General features: G+C 57.8%; 1 protein-coding gene across 4 annotated transcripts in view; it reads right to left on the bottom strand.

Annotated features, from left to right (window-relative positions):
* The window catches only part of CTBP2 (C-terminal binding protein 2), a 103,731-nt gene extending 78,846 nt beyond the window's left edge, over positions 1–24,885 (bottom strand). For 2 of the 4 annotated variants that reach the window (XM_059661759.1, XM_059661762.1), the window contains exons 1-2: positions 24,677–24,885; positions 24,187–24,392 (exon numbers count right to left, since the gene is read on the bottom strand). The gene's annotated coding sequence lies outside the window, so the exon portion shown is untranslated. Of the gene's footprint in view, positions 1–24,186; positions 24,429–24,676 lie in introns of those variants that run through there. The other 2 variants (XM_059661761.1, XM_059661763.1) reach the window with 2 other exon arrangements.
* Between the last annotated feature and the right edge of the window lie 302 nt (positions 24,886–25,187).

The following is a 25,187-nucleotide window of genomic DNA, read 5'->3' as shown; positions in this document are numbered from 1 at the left end:
AAACACTGTCAGGTGGCATGCTACCAAGTTTATGACACAACTCAATCCCAGCGATGCAGAATGATGAAAACCAGTGAGATAATGGTGCTTTTGTTGAAGTTTTCCAACAGCAACAGAAGTCGCCATGTCATAGATAGGGAACCGCAGCCCGGGGCTGGGGGACTTGCCAGGGGCCACCCAGCTGGTGAGGGGCAGTGTTGGGAGAGGGGGGGGGGTTTCCGGGCAGCTGACTCAGCACCCGGATCTGGGTCAAGGTCCCGGCCCATCCAAAATCTCTCGAAGACGGAGCCTCGCTCCAATGCCATTCATACAGGTTCTGCTTCAGATGGCAAGTCAGGCACCATGACTATCATATTCTTTACACTCATTTGAATAAAAAAAAAAAAAAACTTCAATGAAATATGGATTTTCATCTGCATAACACTTTACTAACAAATTCCACAACATTCAAGTGAGAACAGATGATGCACTAAAATATCAAAAACAAGAATCGGGTTTGGTAAACAGTGGAGCGCTATTTTCACATCACCCTAATGGATTTCGTTTCAATAAACACAAATCAGCAAACACTGACAAGTTTAATGGTATGGTGCAAAACGATATTTTGAGTGACAGCCCCAGAAAACAAACTCTTTTTCAGCAAGGGACAGACATCACAGAGCGAAAAATCAGAATGAATGACTTAGTTCTAAGGGTTCAGTAGTCCCTGGATCTGAGTTTGGCCCTGAGCCTTCTCTCAGATAAAGCTCCCTGGACTGTGATGAACAGCAAGGAGGGGAGCCCTGGAGCCCTGAATCTTGCTCAAACTGCCCCCCACACTCTGATCCCAGGTGTCTGGTGTATGCAAATACGTGTAGAGTATGTGGGTCAGCACCCACAAAACATGACACACAAATCCCTGGTCCAATTCTTGCCCAGGGCAGCCTCCTGCCTTTGTGTCATCTCAGAATGGATAAAGCGTCAAGTGCAGCCTGCTGGGAGGCATCTCGGACTGGGGTGGGATTCAAGCCCCGGTGGCCCAGACGCCTCCAGACCTGCTCACCTGCCCATGCGTCCTCCACTCTGTGTCCCATCCCGTCATCGCTCTGCAAGTGGGACCCAAGTTAGCCCTCAGCCGTGACTACTCCCACTTTGTTACGCTCAAGTGTGCAAGGCCCAGGAGGCAGAGAAATCCATGGACACCCTAGAGCAGCGGTTCTCAACCTGTGGGTTGCGACCCCTTTGGGGGTCGAACGACCCTTTCACAGGGGTCACCTAAGACCATCGGAAAACACATATATAATTACATATTGTTTTTGTGATTAATCACTATGCTTTAATTATGTTCAATTTGTAACAATGAAATTGGGGGTCACCACAACAGGAGGAGCTGTATTAAAGGGTCACGGCATTAGGAAGGTTGAGAACCACTGTTCCAGAAATGCAGGGAGAACGTCTCTTCCACGGGGTCTGAGCCATCGCGCCCTCTGAACACAGGTGGTGGTTGGGCGGCTGTCATCTGAACACAGCTGTAAACTGTAAGCCATTATAAGGACTGGGCTGGCCGTTGGAATCAAATGAACCAAAAGGAACCAATTCAGAGTTACTCAGCCCCCAAAGCCTCAGAACTTCCTTACGACACAAGCGCACCCATCCCTCCAGACTGCGAGCTCCTCGGGCAGGAGGAAGCGCCTCGCTTTAAGGTGCTCTCCTGAGCCAGCAGGTGCGAGCAGCACAGGAGGAACTGCCTGGAGGGCCTGCAGACACCCCCTCACTTCCTGGCTGTGGCCCCCCAGGCCGGAGATGTTTTTCGCATGGGCATACAATACAGTTTGGTTCCAGAAACAAGACACACACAGGCCTTCAAGACTTCACCTGTATATTAAGCAAGAAACAAAGACTACAGGTCAGAAGGGACAAACACAAGCTTTCAAAAGCCATGTCCTAGATAGAGCCCCCAATGACCAAACTCTTAAACCCATTACCTGTTCCCATTCCCACAGCCACTCGTCAGGGACTTGCTATCCCTCCCATGTCACGGGTGGGGAGCCGGAGCTCAGCCCCATGCGAGAGTCCACAGCAGCAAAAGCAGAAACCCCGAGTCCAAGTCAGTGCACCCAGTGGGAGCCCCTCAGCAGAGGCCGTGGGCAGGGGGATTCGGCGGAATGAGACTGAGCTTCATAGGATGGACCCGCTGCTTCCTGCCATCCAACCCCCTGCACCCCAGGGGCGGGGCGGGGGGGCGGTTACAGCATGGCTCTAGCTCTGAGCTCAGGGGGCCAGGTAACCCCAGGCAGGGTGGGGGATCTGCTGGGCCCAGGATCCCGTTGGTCCCATCACTGCCGGAGGCTACTCAGTGAGAGGACCCACCAGGTTCCCAGGGGAGAAGAAAGATCCAAACGGACTTGGCTGGAAAGTGCCACCCACCACCGGAGAGCAAAGAGAACCTTCAGATGAATGAGGGCAAAGCACCCAGCACCCCAGGTGCCCCTCTCCAGGCGTTCAAGGGAGGAACTCGCCAACAGACCTCCAGTCTGAACCTCGTGGTCTCCCTTGTTCCCTCCCAACCCGGCCTCTGAGTTGGCACAACCTCCCTCCTTCCCGCAGCAGCAGCTGAGGCCACTCGGCCAGCCTGCTGGTTAGATCCTGCCTGTCCCCCCGCCCTCCCCCCCCCCGCCACACACACACACACACACACACACACACACACACACACACACACACACAGTCTGTGGGGTCATCCCAACACCCAGTCACCCAGGATCTCATTTGTGGTTTTAGAGTCTCAAACTCCTCCCCATTCGTAATTACACAGCAACGGAGGCCGCGGGCACCACCGCGGGGCCAGCCAGCGGCAGCTCCCTGGTCCAGGGCCACACGGTTCCCACGTGCTCACTTCCTCTTACCAGGGCACCCACAGCCCTGGCCGCCCTCCCCCCGAGCCTCCACAAAAGCCCATTGACCCACAAGCAAGATTCCTGGAAAGGCCCAGGGTTTCCTCCACTCCCTCTTCAGCACCCGCCGCACCCCCACACCCCTGCTTCCCTCTCTCCTGTCCTATTCACAGAACTTACCCGCCTCCCACCCGACACCTAGGAGACACTCGCAGAAGCTGGCTTCTCTCCCTGTAAAAATGCACACACGACCTTCCCCACCCCATCCCCCTTGACTCATGCCAGTTTTGGGGGGTGCACACCCCCACCCAGGCCTGGAGCCCCAACAGGCTGGCAGGCCCGAGCCATCTCTGCTTGGTTTCCTAGGCGACAGCCGCTCTCCCCTGCCAGCTGCACACTGACCAAGGCAGAAGGCTCCGTGGCTCCGGAGTTCCTTCGCAGGGAAGCCGCTTTCCTGGTTTGGGGAGGGCCGAGGTGGCCGGACCCCAGCGGCCAGCTCTCCCACCTTCAATCTGCCCCGCCCTCAGCCCCACAGGCACCTGTCCCGCAAGACTGATTCCACTTTTGCTCCAGGAGAGCCTCGCAGAGCTACTGACAAGCCCCAAAGACCCTCACCTGGCGGTGGGAAGACTGGTCCCCCAGGAGTCCTGCCCGCAGCCCCCCTCCGGGAGCAGCACTCCTCGGGAGCAGCCCTGCAGGACAGGTGTGGCTGTCCCCAGGCACAGAGAGGAGCTGGGCCTCCCAGGAAGCCTCTCCCTTCCCTTGCCCCCACCCAGCCTGGGGGCCAGGGGCAGAAAGGAACAGCTGAGGCCGCGGGGCTGGGCAGTGGTTCTGCTCATTAGAACCACCTGGGAGCCAAGGTGGCTCCGCCCCACTGCAGCCCACACCCCAGCTCCCTGAAGAGGCTTCCCTGGTGTCAGTGTGTATGATGGGACCTGTGCCCAGTCTGGGACCACCCGCCCCTCCCTGCCTGGCTTCCTGGCCACCACACTGTGTGCCTGTGTGGTCCCTCCTGGCAGGCAGGACCTGGTCAGGCGTGTTCAGGCCCTCATCCCAGGGCCCGCAAGCATGGGCTGCTGGGCGCTGCTCGCCTGCCCCCGCATGGCTGGAGGTGACAGAAGGCCACTCCCTAGCAGACACTGGGGAGAAGGGCAAGGACAGCCCCATGGTTGCAGGAATGCTGCCCTGGGCACCTCAGATCCTTCCCTCCTGAAACCACCGCAGCAGAGAACGCATTCACGGAACCTCCGTGTGCACCTAGCGCAAGCCAGGCGCCCATGACCTCGGACCCACAGTCTGTTACAGAACACGATCCTTAACACTGACCGTCAGTCCCCCCAGAACCTCTTTCCAGGCCACTGACATCTCAGGAGAGACCTACACCGTCTCCCCCATGTGACAGGGTGTCTTCCTGGTGGCGCTGCCGTGGCTGTGAAAGAGCCAGGAGCAATTTCAAATGAGGGTGTGGGGGGCCTGGCTAGCAGGGGGCCGACCACCCAGCGAGCCCTCCAAATCTCAGCACTGCTGTCTCTACAGAACACGAGCCGTTGACTTATTACAAGGTCTCGTGTTCCTGTGTTTCTTTTATTGACCTAAGCCGCCCCATCACAACCACCAAGACACCGGCGGCACCGACGACCTCAGAGAAGGGACTGGACATCAAGGGGACAGGAAGAGGGGCTGGGAGGACAAGGTCACCATCTGATCAGAAAGGGCTGTTTTTTAAATTTGTTATTGATGTTTTTTTATTTTTTTAAATTTAAATTCTTTATTATCGAAAGTATTACATATGTCTTTCCCCCCCACCGACCTGTCTCCGCACGCTCCCGCCCCCCAGCACATGCCCTCATCCCCCTACTGGACACGGCTGTTTTTCCCAAGGGCTACGCCACGGGCCCACAAATGGTGTGGCTTCTGGGCAAAGCAGCCGTGACCAAACCCAGAGCAGGGTCTTGGGAACCCGCCATCCTGGTGTGCCGAGGCCTGTGGGTCCCCGTGGACCATGGTGGGCGGCCCTCAGGGTCCAGCTGTCCCGGCAGCAGCCGGTTCTCCTCAAGGATGGGGCGGAGCAGCACACTATATCAAGGGTCAAGTTTTATCTTTTAGACGCACAATGTGCTCAAGCCAGAAACAAAACAAAGCCTTTCCAAGATGCTTTCCAAATTCCAGACACTCACTGGGCTGCAAAGCGGCCCTGCTTCCTCTTATTTTCATCTCACACCGGCTGGGTTTATAATAAAAGAGAATAACCTATTTATTTGCTTACCTTACACTTGAAAAGACAATAAATTGGAAAGGCTTCATAAATCTCACAGGGAATTCCTTTAAACAAGGACTGTCAGCAAAGCTCCATGAATAACCTTCCGCCAGCCTAGCAATCACCTCCAACACTCTTTTTCCTTCCTGCTTTTGTACTAATCTTCCAGCAAACAAATCAGATCAAGCACCAAAGGCTTTTATTCTTCTCATGGTAAGACTCGGAAAACATCCGGGAGTCCGCTCGGGCTGCTGACTTCAGGGGGCTGACATTGGATACAAGGTTGAGGCCAAGGGGACCAGACCAGGACACCCTTGCACCCTCCAAACCAGTCACAGGGCTCTCACTGACTTACAAAACCAGCCCGGGGAGTCACAAACAGAGCCTGGGGGCACGGCACCAACTCATCTGCAGCGAGCCACCTGGAACCACCAGCAAAGCCGGGGCAGACACCCTATGAGGCTCCCCCACTTCCTCCACCTGCGTGAGGCTGGGTCACCTGCCCCCTCCCCGCCCATGTGGATGGAGCCTCCACATCCAGGGGGCTGCTGGTGAAGCTCATTCATTGGAAGGTCCAGCCCAAACCCAGGCCTCCCCGACCAGGCCCTGCCCACCAGGCTAACCCGTCTCACCATGCGCCCTGGAGGGGGCTTATGAAAACGACCTTGGGCAGCTCAGAAACACCAGGAGACGGACAGGCTCACGGAGGTTTCAAGAACTGAGCTAAAAATAAGTTTAAACAAGAGGCAGGCGGAGCTGGAGGACAATCAAACTCGGGGCCTGGAACGAGCCGCTGTGATCAGTTTACGATCAGGGAAGGACCACGGCACCGGAGGGGAAACTTCCCCAGCCACAGGCTGAAAATTCGCCAGCCACGCCAACCGCCACCCATACCCCCTGCACAGAAAGGCATGTTTCCAGAAAGGCCCAGCCCCTGAGATGCCCATTGGCTCCGGAGCCTTGAAGCTTCACCTTAAGACCTTGGTTCTGAGCGCGCCCACAGACAGGCCCGCTTGGTTAGGGTGCAGATGTGGGCTTCTGACTCAAGCCCCACTGAGGCTGGCGTGCAGCACCTGTCACCAAAGAGCTGTGTCCCTGCACCTCAGAGCTGGCCGAGCTGGCCGTGAGAGCGCATTCACTGTGACCTCATGGACACACCAAGTCCTGCGGGCACGTGCCTGGTGTCAATAAAAGCAGCTGTATTATTATTACTATTTATCCCCCAAACTTAGATATTTCTAATGTTCTTGAATGTAAGCTCATTCAAGAAACGTCCAGCCCAAACCCAGGCCTCGCCCAGCAGATCTTTCCAACAGGCACCCTCTGAAATGCCACCTGACCATCTGCACACCTCAAGGACGTCTCCAAGCCTCGGCCAGCGGGGCTGGGCCAGGGTAGCAAGCTGCTCGCCCACTCCCCTTCAAGTCCACGAGGACTTAAGATCCACCTTGAAGCGACCCTGTGGAGCCAGGCACGGGGCCCAAGGCGAGGGCAGGACCCCAGCGACCCCGGGGCTGCCTGCACAGCTGAGGATGGCACCACTGAATATGCTTGTTGCCGCCCTTCTGACACAACATATGTGTCTCCCTTATGTTTAAATGAAGCGCAGCCTTTGGACAACTTTTCCCTGGTGGGGACCACAGAGGGAGCTGCTGTTAGGCATGGAGGGCCTGGGTCTTCCCACCAGGAAGAACTGCTGGAGAGCAGGCTCCCACCTCTCTGTTCAGGGTCCAGGACGCTGGTGCAAATACCCTGCCCACCGGCTCCGACAGACGTGCTGGGGTGCCAACCTTTCAGCTCCTGGGCCCAACTCTGGTGAGCATGTGACCATGTCTTCACTGCCCGGCTGCTGGGCAGCTCAGAGGGCCTCCCCGGAGCCAAGGATGCTGAGACACAAGGTTCAGGGCAGAGACCAAGGGCACGTTTAGTCTAAGCTCAGGCGTGAAGGTGTCCTAACACCTCGAAGCACACGAGACGTACCCAGAGCCGCTGAGCGCAATGAAGGCGGTCACCCGGCCTCAGTGCTGGGGTCCTGGGGGCGGGGGGTTAACCAGCACTGGGAAGGCATTTCCAGCAACAACCAGAAAATTAATAAACACAGCGACCCCAGGTAAAATTAAAAAAAAATTCCGAGACTCATTTCCCCCAACTGAATAGAAATAAGAGACTATTAAAACCTATGAGATTAGCCTCAAACTGACTGTCAAACTGCAGCGGGAAGGCCGGGAAGGGTAGGGGGGTGGGGGGGTGGGGGGTAAGAGATCAACCGAAGGACTTGTATGCATGCATATAAGCATAACCAATGGACATAAGACACTGGGGGATAGGGGAGGCCAGGGGACTGTCAAGGGTGGGGGGGGGGAAAGGAGACATATGTAATACTCTTTGTAATACTTTAAGCAATACAACTAAAAAAACCACCAAAACAACAAAAAAACCTATGAGAAGGCGAGATGATTGTGGCTTTGTTCACAGTGCAACAGGAGACACTGGTGTCCAGCATCTTCTCCTTAAATAGCTCCTCCCGAGGGAAGTCGCAATCCTACCTGACACCCAGGACACGCAGGACACGCAGGACTGAAGCTCAGGGAGGGACACCGACCAGGTGGCGTCCCCACAGGAAAGCTCCCAGTCCTCCAGGCTTTGCACCCGCTGGCCTCACCAACCTCTGCCTGCCTCCCGCAACCCGAGGCCAGCCTTCCTGCTCAGAGGACCGATTTGATGAGGGCGGGGATGGGACTCTCCGGGCTGGTGGGCCTGTTCTGTGACCACGTGGTGTTCACGCACCGCCTGTCAAGGCCTGCAGAACTGCACACTGAAGGGAAACTGCAATGAGTGTCAATTCTATTGACATAATCAAGTTTTAAAAGATGAAAACAAGTGAATCTCCCTGTGCAGTAAACTGTGACCGCACTGCGGCCAGGCGGCCTTGCCATCTGAGGGCGGGGACACCTGCAGTGGCCCTGCCCGCCAGCTCTCCCGGGGGATGGCCTCAGTCCCCTTAGCACAGCCGTCACCGCCTCTACACACAGGCTGAAACCAGCTATGCCCTGAACAACGGTGCCGGGAAAGGGACTAGACCTCCAGCGGCTGAGCCAGGAAATAGAAAGTTGAGACTCCCCTCAAGTATGTGCTTTAATTGATCTCACCTTGGGGTCCATCCATCACTTCAGCCGCCCACACGCCCGTCAGCCTAACGCCAAATCCATGTGCTACAGGCGAGGGCAGGGCAGGTTCCCGTCGGCCCTTCGCCATGCGGCTGGGTCTATCCTGGCTGGGGCTGCCACCATCATCCTGGGCCAGTCTGGGATGTGGGTGCATGGGCCGCCCCTCTGAGCTCCCCCTAGAGGCCACACCCAGCCTAACAGGTCCCTATCGGGTGGCGCTGAGACCCCAGGGGTGCCTCCATGCAGAACCCAGGTACCGGTGCTGAAGGGGAAGGTGCCTGGGTGGCCGTTCACCCAGGGCGAAGGGCAGAGCCTCTCCCACCCCCATCCCTTCTGTTAGAGAGGACCACCACCCTGTGCCCCTGGAGATGACCAACAGAGAGGCAGAGAGAAAAGTGACACTGACAACATACCTTCGCCCTATCAGCTGGGTCGGAAGGACATGGCAGGACCATGCCCAGGCGCCCGGGACAGAACTCAAGCTGCGGCCTAAGTTACACTGAGGGAAACGGTGATGGGCCCACCATGCACCCCAGTCCCTGAGCAGCCCCCGACGTCTCCCTCTTGGCCCCGCAGCCAGCTGGGCACCTACTGTTATGGGGCCCCAGCACTCCTCTGCAGTTGCTCCACCCTCACCCGCAGAGCCCGTGGCTGGTTCACTCGCCCAGGAACCAGGGCCACAGCCCTAAAATGCCGCACCTGCTGGCGGTAAATCTGAACTCAGGGCCACTCCGTGGCCCTTCAGCCCTCTCTCGGCTTCTGCAGACCCAGCCCTCCCCCTGCCCCACACCTCATTCTCTTTACACCAATGAAACAGTAATGCCCAACAGTGCCCGCATTTGAGAATTCACTCAAGGCGAGCTATGGGTTTGCCATGCAGAAGTCAACTGCCCACACAGATACCCTGAGGTGGATGCAAACAACATCCACCACCCTGCCGTGAGGACAGAGGACAAGGAGGTGGGGGTCCCTTGCCCAGGCCTTCAGCTAGTCAGGATGGGGATGGATGTTTCGTCTCACACAACACACAGTACTTCTCCAATCACAGGAGAGCAACAAACGTCAAGTCTTCAGTGGGCCACCCTCCCCGCCCCTCAGCCTGGGAACCCACCCTCCGCCCGTGCACCGGAGCCCCTGGCCCCACCCAGCTCGTGTACATCCAGCGCTTCGCGGAGCTTCAGCATAAACCCTCCTGGCTCTTGCTCGGAGCCCTGGCACCTGGCACGCAGGAGTAGCTCTATTTGCTGGAGAAGCACATTCTCCTTAAAGGAGCAATTTTCAGAAGAAGCAAATCCATCTCAATGTCACTGCACAAGTTTCCACAAATCAATCCAAACGGAATCACCTTACCATAATGTAAACATTTAAAACCCCATGCATAAAGTATTACACACCGTTTTTATTTGATCTACTAAACTAGAGCTTCCCCAAATCTCTTAAAGGTGGTTTTTCCAGGAATGCGCACCTGCTTAACGGGGAGGGACACATAACCGCGCTGCCTAGCACTGCGACACTGCTCACCGGGCTACCTCCGCCAGGCGTCCCGTTTCACTTGGCATTTAATCTCTATTAGGAGGTCTACCAGGAAACAGAAAGGTATCCGAGTCTGCATAACCCCATGAATCATAAAGTCACTTATTTCTACCCCAAGTCCAAAAGCAGCCTCGAGAGAAACTGCCAGGACCCCAAAGGCGTGGGGGCCGCCTGACGCACGGTCCTGCACACCCAGCCCTGCGCCGCTCTGCCAGGTGTCGTTACGGGAATGGCTGCTATTTCCCTCAAGGAGTACCCCCAAAGCCCCCCAGAAGTAGTTACCCCAGCTACTTGGGCAAATTCTGTAGCCCAAGACGAGGTCTCACATCAAGGGCAGATGGAGGCCCCATAAATCATTCTCCTCTGAGGACATCACGCTCGTCTTTTCAAGTTCACCTTCAAGGAGCAGGAGTGACTCCCGAGGAAGCTCCAGGCTCCCAACTGGATGGACTTCCCTGCCCCCTCCCTGCCTTCAAATCTATGCACACACCCTCACCCCTAGAACTGGGGGTGTGAACGCGCGGTTTGGAGGACTAGTTCCGACCCTGGTCCATCATCTATCACCTGTGAGCGCATCTGTGGCTGCTGAGGCTGGTCTGTCGATTCCAAAGTGGGCGGTGACCACACTGCCTCCCCGTCTCATGTCAGGGTTGCTACTAAAAACAAAAAAGCATGTGTGCCCCAAAGGGTTTCTGCCAACAGAACACAGTAAGCTGCCATCGACATGGAAACGGAAGCTGTCGGCCTCACCAAATCAAGAGAAAAAGGATTCGCTGTAAAACGCATTTCCTTCCGTTTCTGAGTCGAAGGTGTCTCCCCAAATCTGAGTCTGGCACAGCGATGCAGGGCTGCTGTCGGCGCCGGAGCTCCTGGAGGTGGGCGTGCCTGGTGCTGGTCCCAAGTTCAGGCTCACTGGGACTCTGACCCCACCACATCCGCCTGGACTTGTGTCTACAGATTTTCCAAGTGCGCTTCCGGGGGCAGCCCATTTTTACTGACATTGACTTTGTAAAGATGCTCTCTCTCCTTGGCAGTACCCGGTGACACTCCGCCCCGCCTCCTCTCGTGCCAAGTGCGTCAGAATATGGCCCCAACTCCAATTTTAACGGACACACAAGAAATGGAATGTGCTGTTCAACTGGGTAGAGAAGCCCCCTTAAACCAAGAGAGAAAGAGAGAGACTAGGTTGGGCAGAAATCCCTAGCTCCACTTTTAACCCAGTTGTTCACATCTGGGTTGGGTGGGTGGTGAAAGTTACATAAAATCTTTCAATCATTCCTTGCGCCAAATGTTCACACCATAGGCCCAAGCGTGTGGCGTGCTGGGAGCGGTTTGTTTGAGGGAAGAGTCTGTGTGCTGCTGGCAGGTCTGGGGCTGCTGCACCAAGAACCACGGGAATTTGTTAAAAACACAGATGCTCCGGCCCTGCCTGCAGCTTCTCTGAGGGGGCACTGGGTGGAACCCCAGGAGACTGTCTCTCGCCAGGGGTGCCCTGGGGATCCCCCTGCTCCAGAGGCCACCCTCTCAAACCACCTGGGCTCCCCCTGGCGACTGCAGGAGTCACTCATGTGAAAAGCGCCGTGCCCACAGCCAGCCTCTTACACTCAACGACTAAACTCGCGCAGGCTCCTGGGCCAGGCTGGGGAGACTGGCGGCTCCAACGGGGCCGAGGAGAGCAGGGGACTTGGTGTCAATTACCCCACACCCAGAGCGCTGCTGTGGCCACTGTCTGCCACTCTGCAGTGACACTAGCGATCCTGGGAACAAACAGGACCGCCGGAACATTTCCCAGCAGCCACTGCTTCCTTACCTCGCATCTCCCACCCGCGCACGTGCAGAGGTGGAGCTAGGACAACCTGACCCGGCCCCAGTGTCTGCACTCCAGCACCAGCTGCCTCCCAGAGGCATTTGCAAGGATCATCTGACTTTCCAAGTGCGATTCCTTTAATGGCATGAATTCAGCCCAGAGAAACCGCTGGTCCGTGAGATGACCAGCCTGTCCTGAAGGGACTACTGGTCTCTTCCATGGGCCTTGGAAGGGCATCCCCCAGCCCCGCCTCCCTGTTCCACCCGCAGGAGCCCCTGCCGCACCTGGAGCCCAACAGGCCGCGCAGCAGTAACAGCGCCCAGGTTCGCATCCTCACCAGACTGCGCTGACCTGTGGACGCCGGCTGGCCCTGGCCCTGGCCCTGGCCCTGGCCCTGGCTCTGCGGTCGGTCCCCGCGACTGAATGAATGCCCCGGAGGAGACCCAGTGCCACCCACCGCCAGGCGGGTCAGGAACACTCGCGAACACCCACAACAAGTCGGCCAGTGGGACCCGGGCCAGTCATTAGACTGCTGCGGCCCAAGTGCCCACCACGTGCCAGGAAGACAAACCCACCAAGCCAGTCCAGTGCCCATAGCACCTGGATGCACTGACTGTTCTGCTGCCCATGGACTGGCAAGGTGGCACCTCAAGGCCACCTGCACTTCCTTTATCTGCTCTGTGAACAGGGTGCTAACCCTCCCCCCCCACCCCCTCCGAGCAGAGCCCGGTGTCAGGGGGGCCTGGAGAGGCAGACGGGCGGGGCCCGTCCCAGGACAAAGGCGGGGGCACCGAGCTGCTTACTTTTCCTTCTTCTCTGGGAAGGGAAAGCAGGTCTGAAATAGAAAGTAAATATTTTACTAGGCATTTCTCAAGTGACCTAATACGGAATAACATTCCACAGCCTAAAAACCACCTCCTGAGTGGGTTCAATTCATCACTGTGGCTCCAGGAATGCAGGGGCGGAGGGGGGCCAGGCCTGCCCCTTCCCTGCGGATTCCCCAGCTCCCACCCGACCCTGCTCCCTGTGCCCCCTGCGCCCTTCAACTGGCTCCATGCGATTCATCCGTCCTGTCCTCTCTGTAAAAGGATGAAACCAACCTGCTGGCGGGCCCAGGCCTGCCCCTGCCGGTGCCAGGCCCCTCCCTGCACACACGCAGGTGAACCGCCCACTGGTCACACAGCGCCTCCAGGCGAGAGCGGCTGAGTTACTTGTTTATTTAGTTTGTATTTTAAAAATGTAACAAACGTCTGTGACGTGTCAGGCCTATTCTAAGTGCTTTCCAAACATTATTACCTCGTTGGATCCTACAACCGCCTATTCCTACCCTCATCTTATGCTCAGAAATGAAGTCCTTTGCGAGGACTCGGGAAATCCCGAATGCCAGCAGGCTGTCCCAGCGCGGCCACCTCCCTGCTGGCCCGCCGGGTGTCCTTCCTGTGGTGCACACTGAGGGCAGGGCCATCGCCCGTGGGCCGCCTCAGCCCTGAGGGCACAGAGATATCCGTGGGCCCGCTCCCTGGTCAGAGGGCTGCCGGGCGGCTGCGGCCCTAGCAAAGCTTCAGGGTCTGAGTGAGAGGCCAGGCACGCTAAGTAGTCACCAGGCTGCAAAACTGCCGGCTACAGAAGTGACAGGCGTGGTCCCAAAGCGGTCTCTGCCTGGCCAGCCTTCTTCCCACAAATGACAAGGAACCCCCTCTCCCCTCACTCTCTCTAAGACCCCACTTGCCCCCTGCTATTGAGAAGATGAAGGAATTAGGGGGGAACCCTTTTACTCTCCTTTGCAGAGAAACAGTTTAAAGAGCCAGGGCTACGTTGCAGTGTGTGTTTCAAGTGGTTTTGTGAGCTCCGAGGGGCTAAGCTCAGGCCTGGCCCAGGCATGCAGCAGGAGCACAGCCCAACTCCAGTCACAAGCCCACCCCTTCCCGCCCCTGGGACACAGGGACCCAATAAGGCAAGCTGGCCAGGACCACAGAGGAAGCGGCTCCAAGTGCCTGCGTTCTCTGTCCACTCCACTTGGAGCACATCTGGCCAGATTAGGGAGGAAAAACCTACCCATAGTTCAAAGTCCTCCTTAAATCCCCAGGAAGCCAGCAACACAGACAGAATGCCAACTTCAATGCTGAAGTCTCCTGGTTTTTGTCAGCTGAAGCCACATTCTTAATCCCGGGCTTAGCAGAGAAACGAGAAGGATGGTGTGTGTGGAAAACAACCCCCAGGAGCAGGGAGAACGCCGGAGCCCCACAGGGGCCCGGAGAGCAGGGGCTCGGGAACGGCTCCCGTGGCACCAGCGTGGGTCCTGCTGGAGGCCTGGACGCCAAGCTCAGGGGTCTCCTGCAGAGCGAGGGGTCCCCACCTCCCACACCACAGACCTAGGCCCAAGTAAGACCACCCACACCCTGGCTCCCACAAAGAACGTGCACGCTGTGGCCCGCCAGCCAAGGGCGACAACACTGCAAGTGACGTCGGAGCCACCAGGCACGGCCACATCCACTTTCAGACACGCGGGCCCCAGAGGGCCGCTCCTCCCTTCTCCATCCGGCAGAGCCTGTGAGCGGCCGCGGAGGGAGCTGGCCCAGGGCTGCTGCTGACCCCCCACCCCACAACCTTCCCCAGCCCTGCACAACCTTCCCCAGCCCTGGAGACCCGCGGGCGGCTGCAGGGGCTTCACACAGAACACCATCATCACCAAGCTGGAGCTGGGCCAGCATGTGGGTGAACACAACTCGCTGGCCAGACACCCCCCCTCCCTGCAGCAGAGCAGGCGGCACCCACAGGCGCAGGCGGCATATACACTGTCTCTCCCCCACCTTCCCCGCCCCCCCAACGGCCTTGGGATACCAGCCAAGGCTTAAGGATTCCCAAGCACCCCTGTGTTTGCAAGCACACACGTGTCCGCGAGAGGAAGAGGTGCACTGCAGGGCAGGAAGGTAATCTCCTCGTCAAAGGCAAGCCTGTTTTTCAGGAAATCTCCACCTGGTGGGGCCGTCACCTTGAAGAGAGCCAAGGTCGGCAGGAGAGCTCCACGGGCATCACCTGCTGGGCCCCTTTGGGGAGTTAATCGCCCCAGCAGGGCCGGGCTCCAGGCTCCAGGCTCCAGGACACACCCAACTCGGTGCCCTTCCCTTTCACTTCCGACGGCCCCTTTGAAAAGAAGGCTGTTCCTTTTGTTCAGGAGCACTCATTCAAATTCCTTCCCAAGGCCAAGGCCTAAGCAGGGCACAGCCAGGGAGAGGTACTGGCTCAGGCGAGTTTCTGGCCGGTTTGTGCGTGAGTGGTGCACACAGCCACCCCCGCCCGGTGGAACCCTCACGGCCTTCCCTGTCTCTTCCCCCAAACCCCGCCATGTTGCACACAGGAACCAGCTCAGCTTGTAAGGCGTACGTGACGAGAAGGGTGGAAAGTGAGAAGCAGCCTGAGAGGGAGGGAGGGGAGCATCCCATCTACCGGCAGCCCCACCCCAGAGAGGGGCTCACACAGGAAGGAGGAGCCTGCTTGGAGAAGACCCGACCAAGTTCATGAGTTTGTGAATCCAGACCACAAACTTGGGAATTGCAGTCTATCTACTGAAAACAAGACACCTGGCCACTGAATCGAATGTTAACATAAAATCCCTAAAATTCCTAAGCTCTGTGAAAGCTATCCACAAAATCCAGGGAGCTGGGGGGGGGGGGGGGCGCATCAGACAGCAGAAGAGGGCAAGGGAGAAAGAGGCTGGGAGGACAGAGGGGTCTCACCTTGCCTGGTGTGGCAAAGCCATTCCCAAGGCACCCGGCTGCCAGGCCAAAGCCACAGGATGTCTCAGTTAATTACCAAGAAGATGGAGCCAATGGAGGTGGAATTAGGGAACCTTCGGCTCCTCCCTGACCCCCCCCCCCCCCCCCCCGTTTCTTCCTCCATAGAACCGCACTCCCATCTACCTCAGGGAGAGGGAGGATAAATAGAAGAATGCGGCTGGAGCAGCAGCACGTGACTGGCCCTCCAGGTCCTTCCAGGTGTCTGCTCTTCGCCTGGAAAGTCTGCGATCCAGAGGGACAGGAAGCCCCCCACCCCACCCCCACCCGTGCACCCAGCCAGGCCCGTCTACTGAGCCACCCACTCAGGCTTCATTAACCAGAAAAGTGTCACGAATCTAAAACAGGCCTGGCCCAGGAAACCATCTGGAAATCCCTCCTTAGCAGTAGATGGTGAGATCCTAACCAAGAGCGTTCCTCAAAGATGGAATGAAAACAAGCCAGGCTTCGCGGGCCCATGTGATCTAGAAAGCGACTGGGGCTTGAGAAAGAGAACTGTGAGCCCAGGGACAACATGCAGGCTCCGGGGCCACGGAAAACTCCCCCCTCTGCGCTCCGGGTGACAAGAGGGAGGTTCCCAGGACAGGGCCCCTCCACTAGGAAATCCTGCCAGAGCCTCACTGCCAACCGCCTGGCTCACTCCCAGCTCTGCCGCTGTGGGGGCCACGGGCGCCATGGACAGGCCACCCCCTTGTGGAGTCCAGGGCAACAGACACCAAGTGTCCAGTGGGAGTGCCAAGGTACCAGCACGTGAACGCTCACCAAGTGTGATCCTAACAGAGAACGAGTTCAATGACCTGGCTACACACAGAAGCTCCTCTGCCCAGAGGAGGGTGGGAAGTGGGAATGTCCCAGGTCGTCCTGGCTCTACCACTCACTGGTGGGCAATCTCGCACCACATCGCTGCAGAGGCGATGCGGTGGGGTCCTGTCCTGGATGCCCTCGCAGTGCCCGCAACTACTACCGCCATTTCTAAGACGATCTGAACACACTGCGGCCTTGACTCCCGAAAGGGACCGGTTTCCCAAGTCATAGCCATCGGCCCTTTCCTGTTTGTTGCCTCTTGACCACCATCCCACAGCCAATCAATGAACCTCTATGTTCACCAGGAAAGGACGGTGTGGGAACACGACAGGGACAAGGCCTCCCAGCTTTGGGATCGCTGGGGGTGGCTCAGGCTCGGTGCAGCGGTACCGGTTCTGGTCCCATCAGGGCTCCAGGGACTGGGAGGGGCGCAGGCGAGCCTGAGGGCGTGCGGCGGGAACTGTCCTGAGAGGGAGGGAAGGAGGAGGAAGTGACACAGGCCACCCTGGGTGACTTCCCAGAGGCGGGAAGCAGCTCTAATTTACAAATGAAAAGGGGCGCGCAAGGGGAGGGGCGCTTCCTGAGGGAGTCAGGACTAGGTGTGGGGGCGGGGCGCCAGCCTGCGGAGGGGAAGGCGGTCCCCACGCGATAGGAGCAGGTGGAGCGGGCCCGGGCCCAGTCGCACCCTCCCCGCAGCAGAGACTGGCAGTTGCTCAGGCTTGGGCCTGGATGGACACAGAGGGTCCCCAGGTCCCCATGGCCCGCAGGAGTGTGGTGAAGATTAACAACTGTGAAATGCTTCTAAGGTCAAAACCACTCTGAGCTGCGCTTACTGAGACCCGACAGAAAACGGGCTCCTACCTAAGCTTGCCCTCCAGGAGCGAGTCTAGCGCAAACCCAGAGCGCCGAGAGGCGGACACCAAGGAGGGGGCAGAAAGTGTCATTCCCGCTTGGCTTCCGCGCTGGGCCTCCTGCTCCATCTAGTCCCTGAAGAGCAGGTGAGCATCAAGGGCCAGAGGTACAGACTTCTGGAGACGGGACAGGAAAAACTTTAAAATGTCACCCCTGCTGGAAAGAAAACACAGCATTCCCCCTCGCCACCACCGCACTTCATTAGGTAGGTGCCCCAAGTGCGGGGAACCCTCGGGGTGTCCATTGTTTGGACAGCTTTGCCCCAACCCTGACCCAGTGGTCAGCCAGGCTCAGTCAGTGCTAGGAGCCCGCGCAGCCCATCTGGCCTGGCAGCTCCAGTGCCAGCTGTCCCTCCCAGCAAAACAAGCCCAGTGACCAGGCGAGGCCGCTCCACCCCCGCCTGCACGTTCAGTGCCCTCAGCCAGGCCTGGTGGGCTCGGGCCCGCCCCCTCGCTGCCACATCCCTGGCTCTGCACCACCTAAAAGGGCTGTGGGGACCCCCACCCCTTCCCTAGACCCACCTGGGCCTGAACAAGCAGAGAATAAACTGGGACTGTTGGCACTTGGAGACCAATAGCACTGACCAGCCATCAGCGAAGAATTAAGCAGCAGCGAGTTCAGTGGGCAGGAGGTGCCCAAACCCTTTCCTGGCTTCTCAGCCCTCAAAGCCAAGGGAACTCCTCCGGCTGCCCTCCCTCCTCCCACACCCTCCCCACCCCACCTCACCCCACCCCACCCCACCCCACCCCACCCCACCGGGCAGGCTCAGGGCTGACCGTCCAGGCGGCCTGCTGCAGGCCACTCTGCTGGCCTCCACACTGGGGGCAGGGCCCATTAGGCCAGGGGAGTGGACCTCTATGATCTCGGTCTACAGTTGCCTGGGATCCATGACCATGAGGCCCGTGTGAGCCAGTGCCTCTCCCTGGCTGTGGAGCAGGGCGCTGACACCCCCTCCCCCAGCCCCGCGCCAGCCCCGCACACCATCTACACCATCTACGTTACACATCCTTCAAAAGGCCCCTCCCAGTCCCTGCCACCACCTAGGCCGGTGCGACACAGAGATGTTGCCCTGATTTCCCATCAACCCTCAAGCCAGTTAACAGTGTCTTTCGAGTCAGAGGTTTACTTTAATGCAAAAAGCACATTTCTGCTCAGAAGAGCACTTCTGAAGGGAGTCAAAGCAACGTCCTAAGGAAAGGTGGGTTTTCCACATTTACAAGTGGGAGAGATTTTAAGAGCCACAGTGGTAAAAAGCACTCCCCGGCCCACCGTGTCCCTGAACTAGTGCAGATTCCTAGAAAACACCCGAAAGGTGAGGCTGCCGGCCAGGCTCAGGCACCAAGAGCGAGGGGGATCCACATGCTCTAAGCCCCACCTGCCCCTGGGGACACGAAGGCTGTTATCGTCTAGAAAAGACGTAAATCACAGCTCTCCACAAACCCCAAAGCATCACCTGCCCCATGAACAAGAACACACCTGTTTATCAACATATTGTGAGCATTAAACCAACAGGCAACCATCTGTTCAATGTGAAACAGGTAAGCCAGGCCACGCGTAAGGCATTCACCAGGAAGGGGCTGGGCTGGATGCCGAGGGAAAGGTCTGCGGGCCCCTCAAGTTCTGACCAAGGGGACCTGGCTGAAGCCAGAGCGGCATGGCATGGGCCCCACAGTGGTTAGTGTCCGCACTGACTCATTAGGGGAGGGGCCGGAGACAGAGGGAGCAGGAGGGCCTGTCCCTTTGGCCACAGAGAGCTCCACTCTGCAGCCTCAGCTCCCACGTGGACGCGTGGACTCCGCATGCTCTGTGAATGAGGAGGCAGCTGCCATACATGTGAGCTTTTTTCAGAAAAGGCCACAGCGGCACGAGAACACAAAAATCCAGCAAACCCTCCTTTTAGCTGCACTTTCCCCAACACTATAAACAGACTAAGGAGAAATAAAATGAGGAGAAATAAAAATAAACACGGCCGCCTCCCGTGACTTCAGGTGCCACCATTTCTGGGAAGTGTTGAATATGATTTCTTAAAATTGCATTTCAAGGGGGAAGAGTTTGCTTTTTCACACTTTCCTTGAAGGACCCTCCTGTGCTTTGAGAACCCTTCCTCAGAAGAGCAGCACCCAGCTCCCTGGCCGCCCAGAGACCACCTTCCAAGAAAGGCTCTGCAGGCAGCAGCCTGGGCCGCCCCGTGCAGGCAGCAGCTGCTGCCGTCCCCATTGGCTGAGCTCCTGAAGTTTCTGTCCCCAGCGGTCAGTGAAGGCGAAACTGGCCCTGGGCTGCCATGGTCAACATTCCCCACAAACAATGGCCGGCTCTCCCCCCATTGTGCACCCTCATTCATCTGTGAATCCCTCTTTCTGCACGATGTGCAAAGCCCTTCTCTTCCCTGGGTTCAGTCCTGAACGCCAAGTGCAGCCATCATCCGGGCTTGAAACATTTGTAATGAAACCTGAAAGCAAACTGCAGATCTTACCCAAACGTTAATTGGCAAGTGCCATTAGAGCCACACGATGGCTTGTGGGTACCAGCCATTAAATCAGGATCAAAAGAAACACTGAACACCTTAAAAATGGTTCTGAAGTTTTTAGCGATTATTAAATATAATTTCCCAAACCCAGAGATAGAGTTTAAAAAACACACACACACCCTTTCACAAGCCTTTGATACATATTCCATCAAATAGACTTGAATAAAAATCAACTTCAAAAGATCAGGTTGGGGGAGAAGCCTTGCCTTCCCCTCCTCCCCGAAGTGCTGTGACCGCAGTGGGAACGGGGCATGCGGGCCAGCTGTGCGGGAAGCCATCTGCCCAGTGGCCGGCCCAGAGCACAGCCCTTCCAGCATTGCCATGTGCCACCGCAAGTTTCAGTCAAGTCCACACTAGCACTCCTCAGCTAGTGACTCACAGAGGTTTTGGGGGAAATGAGCCCCCCCCCCCAACCCCAGATATTTCACTACACGATCGCTTCTGTTAAGGACAAGCACTTCTCTTCAAAGGGTCAGGCAACGCGCACTCCAATTTTTGAATTACTACAAAAATGTGGTCCACCCCTGTCATCAGCCAGAGCATGGGGGGGGGGGGGCGGAGCTGGTGCACACTCCCCACCAGATAAATGTCCTTTCCCACCGTGTGCTGGAGGGTATATATCCGTGGCTGTTATCGGGGACAGGGGACCCTTGGCTGCTGCTCTTCACTGATAGAAAGATTATTAACAGAAGGACCCAGGCTGCACTCACATACATTATGGTGACAGCCTTCTGCAGTGAAGTGACAAGAGGTAAAAAATGACAACTGGGGTGGCCACTCTGCCGTGGCCGTAAACTCTTTACATTTCTCCATTTAGGGAAAGCGCTCAGTGCGAAGGGTAGAGCTGTGCCTTCAGAAATGATTCACAGCGCAGAGGGCGGAGGGCCCATGGCGCTTGGGCTGGCCTCGCAGGGCCCCTCTGGAGAGAGGGCCGTCCTTTTTGTTTTAATTGGAGAAGCTCCCTTTGCTTCTGATTTTAGTTCCCAGCAAAACAGCCTCTTCAAATCCAGCGCATCTTTCCTAGGCTCCCCCTCTTCGTACCTCCTGGCCGCTACTCAAACGCTGACACAGTGACACGCTGGTTTTGTAGTTTTGTTTGTTGTGGTGATGGCTGTTTCTTTTTCTTCATTTCATCTCTCTTTAAAACACTTTTCAGGCTTATGAATAGGATTTTTGTTTGGAGTTTTAAGAGTCAAGAGTAAAGCTATTGATTATTCCCTGAAAGGGGAGCGGAGGGGCAGTTAATAATTACCCCGAGAGCAAGCTTTCCTGCTTCATCTTGTGTACACGACCTGACCAACAATGCCAGGGACAGGAACAGGTGTGCCTGAGTCGAGTCGTCTGAAAAGGCCGAAATATGTCACTGGTGTATTTTTACAATGCTAGTAATGTTTGCTTTTCAGTGACCAAACTTTTTTACTTTCTTAACTTTGTAAAGACACACTTTGCAAATGTTTCTTTGCTAAGTCAAAGACTAAGTCCTACCGTGCTGAGCGGAAAAAATACCTGTTAGAGACAAAGGGTTTTTAAAATCAGTTAGAAAAGGTTAATTCACCCTGCCCCTCCCCCAGAAGAACACCCATTCAAGGGCCAGTTTCAAAGATCCCAAATGAAGTCGTAAATAACACAGGGCCCTGAGCGCAATCTGCAGAGCCACCTCACCCTCCCCTCGGCCTCATTAAGGTACAATTAGAAAGAAGGGCGACCGCATACCCTTAGCCTCATCGTTCCAAACAGGAAAAAGATTTAAACCAAAAAGCATCTTGTCGGGTTCAAAGCAAGCTCCAAACTCCAGATTTTAAATTCCCTCTAATAACTGCTTTCTACCGGGGCAAACTGGGGACCCTTACCCCTGGGGCACAGAAAACCAATCAGAGCCATAAATTCCCTTTGCCTTCAAGCCTCCCTCCCTAGTACTGGGGCAGAGCAGGGGGAGGGGGTGACCGACATCAACACTTACACTAAACCCCTCAATGCTCGACAGAAATATGCTGGCTTATTCCTTTGTTTGGTCCTGTTATACTTGATCAAGTGTGAACGATTAAACTGGTTTCATTAAAGGCTGGTGCATTCACGGCTAACATCCAACTTCAATGGCAACTGTAAGCATATTTTGCAAGGAGGGCCTGCTTTTTTGCTTGAAACCTACGGTCTCATTAACTCTTCTTTGGGGGGCAATAAAAAGGGCATGGGGTTTTACAGGAAAGTCAGCGCAGCTCGGAGAGCTGAGGCCAGACAAAAGGATAGTTAGTGTTTCCACTCTGGGATGCTGCCCCTGTTACCTACCATAAAGAAAAAACCCGTTTCAATGTTAAAGCTGCTCTGACCGAAAGCGTTTAATTAGCATTTTGAATATCACTTTATAATTGCTGTAAGAAGTACTCTTTGAAATCAAATGACTACAAAACAAGATCTTTTAAAGTCCTATTACCTCAAAACGTAAAAGATTTGTAAAAAAATTCCCAAAGCAGTGCAAGTCCCCGGAAGTACTGGGAAGCCAAGCCCCCTGGGAGAGCCCGAGAGGCGGCACCGCAGTCCAGGTGCTGAACACGAGGTAATTCTTAAAATGCCTTTGAATCCAAGGACCTACCTAGAGGAAAGATATTCTTTGAAAGACCAGTAGGAGAGTTTGATATATTTCACCAAAGTCAGGAGGGAAAGTCGCTGTGTAAACTCACCAAAATACGTGTCCCCATGTCAGATAAAAATATACGAGTCGCTAGAATATCCAACAGAATTGCAAATAAGGCACTTAGCATTTTAAATTCCCAATGCATATTTATAGAATTCTCTTGTCTACCCTTCAAGCCACTCACATCTGACTCTCTAAGAACTTAACCCGACCTCGCATCTTTAAAGAAAAATTGGGGGGTGGGGAGGGATCCAGAAAGATCTGTTTGGCCCGGATAGGGCAAGGAAGCCCAGCATGACGACGCAGGCCACTGCCAGCAGCCTCCCCGGCAAGGACGCAGAACAAGCGGGATTTCTACGAAAAACCCCTCCTTCTTCATGTGAATTACTAAACGTGGGCCCCTCTGGAGCCAACTGCGGCTTGGCCCGCCTCCGGAAAAATTACTCGGGAGCTGGGGTGTGTGCGATCACCGCTCACGCACACGCACACTCGGTGCCCGTGACCGTCCGCGGCGGCGGAAAGCGAGGCACCGGAGAGCGTGTGTACGCTTGTGTGTCTCACCGCGACCGGCTGTGACCGCACGGGGCTCCCCGGCCCACGAGGCCTCACAGCACCAAGGCGCTGCCGGGGCTGCGGACGATCCGCCACGCCGCACGCCGCAGGGCCCCCGCTGGAGAAAGGCCCCGGCGCGCCCCGGCTCCCGCGCGCTCTGCCCAAGTTGCCCCGGGGCTTGGAGGAGCGCGAGGGAGAGAAAGAAAGGCGCTGCCCTCGGCCGCGGGTCTGTCCTGCTGCCGAGCACAAGAAGGAAGGAGCGATCGCGGCGGCCCAGCGGGAGCGGCGCCGCGCCGGGTCCCCGCAGCCCAGGGCGCGCCCTGGCCACCCCTCCTGCGAAACTTTTTCTTTTGGGTTCGCCCCACCCGAAAAGTGCGGCCCGGGCGGGGTAGGCGGGCGGGCCGGGCTCCCGGCGGCGGCGGGCGAGGAGGAAGTGGTGCCCGCGGGAGCGCGGCCGGGCAGAGGAAATGCCCGGCCCGCCCGCCGCCCGGCCCACCCGGGCCCCCGCCCGCGGCGACTTTGGCGGCCGGGCCCCGCGCGGCAGTGTGGACGGCGGCGGCAGATGTGGCCCGGCTGCCCGGAGGAGCCAACAATGCGGGCCGGCAAAACAAAAGGGTCCACTTTGCCTCCTTTCCCGTCTTTCGCCAGCGCTCCGGGGCGCCGCGCGGGATCCACGGCTGGCGGGGGCCGCTCCCCTGGGGGCCCCTGGCCGCGCGCGCCCCGATTTCCCCGCGGAACCCCGCTCTCCCCGCCCCCGCTCCGCCAGCGCAAGGCCCCGCGCGCTCGGACTCCCGGTCCCGGGGGATCCGGCCATATTGTCCCCGCGGCGCGCGGCGCGCTCGGCCTGGGTCGTGGGCAGTCCCCGTGCGCGCACCCACCGGCCTCGGGGAGCAAGAGCCGGGGGCGCCTAGGAAACTGTCGCCGAGACGCCGCCGCTGCCACTGCCCTCCGGACGTCGCCACGCTCGGGGTTTCGTTTTTTTTTCTTTGCCAATCCTGATGGGAAGGAAGGTGACCGCCTACTTCGCATTCATCAACTCTCATCACAACAACAAAAATCCTGGCGCAAACGGCAGCCAGCGGGCGCGACCAGCAGCGGGGGGCGGCCAGGAGGGACCCCCCAGGCTGGCGCCCACCCCCGGGACCACGCAGGGACACGGAGCCGGGGGCGCAGACCAAAGATGTCCTCGGATACCGGCTCCGTGTCCTTCGCCCTCCTTCCCCGCCCCGAGTGGCGCAGTGAGGCGCGGGCGCGGCTTCCCAGCCCACCAACGCAGGTGAGGCGGGGGTGGGGACGGCCCTAGCCCCCCCACCCCGGGTCCCTCTTACCTCGTCCCGGGCCGCTGGAGTCCACGGTGAAGGGCGCCCACCCGGGAGGCGGCGGCGGCGGCTCCCGCCCCTCCCACCCCACCCGGCGGCGGTGGCGGTGGCGGTGGCGGCGGCTGTGCGGGCCCCCGCTCAGCGCGGCATGGCTCTCGGCTCGGTCCTTAGCTCCTCGGGCCACTGCCGGCTCTTCTGGGCCGCTGCTGGGCCACCTTAAAATGACACACGCACACAGGCACACACACACAAAAACTTAATCTCTCCAGCTCCCCGCCCCTCCCCCTCCCGCCCTTCCCTCCCCAGATCTCCCCTCCCCTCCCCTTCCTCCTCCTCCCTTCGCCGCCGAGCCTCTTCCTACTTCCCCACCCACCCCACCCCCTTCCTCCGCCCACCCGCTCCCAGTCCTCCCCACCCAGGTCCGGGCCCCGCGCCCGGCCGCCGGAGGGGGCCGCGCTGGGGGGGTCCCTGGCCCGCGCACGCCCCGAGCCGTGCTCACCGCCAAGAGGATGCTAATTCCAACTTGGATCGGGGGAGGGAGCGTCCTGGATGCCGAGCGCCTACCGGCTATTTGCTCTTTATTTGTTTTCTCCTCCGGGGAAGGAGGAGGAAAACGGAGAGAAAAGGAGAGGGAAAGGAGCTGCCCGCCGCGTCTCCGGTGCCCGCCGGCTGCTCAGGAGCGAGGGTGGAGGCGAGGTGAGGGTCGCGGCTCGCTCACTCGCTTTTTCTTTTTTTTTTTTTTTTTGAAAGGCGGGGTCTCTTTGCAAACCAATGACACAACCCCACATGGGCCGGCCTCGCCCCCTTGAGCGACTCCTCACTACAAATCGGCTCTCTCGGGGGATTAGTGGCTTCGCGAAAGTGGACACTGGCGCGGCGGGCGGGCCCGGGCACGGCGGCACTCCCTGGCCCGGCCCCGCCCGGGAGGCCCTGGAGAAGCGCGGGGCCTGACGGCGGAGGCGGGGGTCCCGCCGCGGCCCCCTTCCTCCTCCACCCCCTTCCACGTGGGG

The sequence above is a fragment of the Myotis daubentonii genome, chromosome 13 (genome assembly GCF_963259705.1).
Source record: "Myotis daubentonii chromosome 13, mMyoDau2.1, whole genome shotgun sequence".
Classification (NCBI taxonomy): domain Eukaryota; kingdom Metazoa; phylum Chordata; class Mammalia; order Chiroptera; family Vespertilionidae; genus Myotis; species Myotis daubentonii.
Note: the sequence above shows the minus strand (reverse complement) of the source record. Positions and strands in the feature narration are given on the sequence as shown.